This window comes from Apis dorsata, unplaced genomic scaffold (genome assembly GCF_000469605.1).
Source record: "Apis dorsata unplaced genomic scaffold, Apis dorsata 1.3 scaffold_98, whole genome shotgun sequence".
Taxonomy (NCBI): Eukaryota; Metazoa; Arthropoda; class Insecta; order Hymenoptera; family Apidae; genus Apis; species Apis dorsata.
In genome coordinates this window covers 341789-343098 of record NW_006263396.1, presented here as the reverse complement: position 1 = coordinate 343098, position 1310 = coordinate 341789, and the positions used below count along the sequence as shown (strand labels likewise).

Sequence of the window (1310 nt, the reverse complement as noted above, 5' to 3'; positions counted from 1 at the left end):
CATATATATATATATATATATATATATATATATATACACATATAGCGGTGATATACAAGAAAATGGAAAAAGAAATAAGCTAGAAAAAGAATGCGGGCAAAAATTAAACGCAGATGCGCACGAATTGCGTGTAGAATTGGGAAAACAACGAGTAATAAATATTCCATTAAATTATACTCCGTTATATATTACGTTTACCACACTTTTTCATCTTCCCCATTTGGAGACGACGAATTTCAACATCTTGCAACATCTAGAAAAGGAAATTAAAAAAAAATATTCCTCGCCCAATTTATTCTTCTATCGGTCGTTATTCGCGTTCATCGCGAACGAAGCGAGAGCCCCTGTCGCAGATAAGAGAGAGTCGTAAAACACGGAAACGCGAATCCGTGAGCGTATCTGGTTCGCGATGCACGCTACTGAAACAGTCTCGACCGCGACCAATACATCCAACCGCCATTCATTCGCGATGCTCGATGGCCCACACATGCGCACGGTTCGATTGTATTCGCGCCCGTTCTCATCGCGTTACAGTTATTATTTCCACTCCCATCAACCGCTGTGAGAAGCAGTTTCGACTTTTGCATTAAGCCTCGAGGACGTTTCTTTTTCTTCAATTTCACAAGTGTCTCGTCCCCTCGATATTTTTAAGAATTTCCAATTTCGAAAAGATTTTTTCACGACGATGTTACGTGTATTATGTATAAAATTTGACTCGATTAAGAAGTCGAGTATTCCATTCTTTTTTTTTTTCTTCCTGGAAAACTTTTCTTTCGGAAAAGATTTTTCAACGATGATACTACGTATATTATATTCAAGATTTGATTCTTTTTTCTTGAAAAATTTTCTTTCAAAAAAGATTTTTTGACGACGATGTTACGTATATTATATTCAAGATCTGATGCGACTAAGAAGTCGAGGATTCCATTTTTTTTCTTCTTGGAGAACTTTCTTTTGGAAAAAGTTTTGACGATGTTACGTATATTATATTCGAGATCTGATGCGACTAAGAAGTCTAATACTCGACTCATTTTTTTTTACAAGATTTTTTAATGACACGTGAATTTTTTTTTTCTGAGAATTTTCTTTTAGAAAATATTTTTTGACGACAATGTTACGTATATTATCTTGAAAATATGATTCGATTAAGGAGTCTAATACTCGATTCTTTTTTTCTTGGAGAATTTTCTCTTTTACAAAAGATTTTTTGACAATGATGTTACGTATATTATATTCAAGATCTGATGCGACTAAGAAGTCTAACACTCGACTTATTTTTTTACAAAGATATTTTGATGTATTTCTTTTTC

The 1310-nt window shown here is 33.8% G+C and overlaps 1 protein-coding gene across 2 annotated transcripts in view; it reads right to left on the bottom strand.

Annotated features, from left to right (window-relative positions):
- LOC102679190 overlaps positions 1-1310 on the bottom strand; it is a 106564-nt gene that overhangs the window by 26057 nt on the left and 79197 nt on the right. The gene's annotated exons all lie outside the window — the stretch shown is intronic.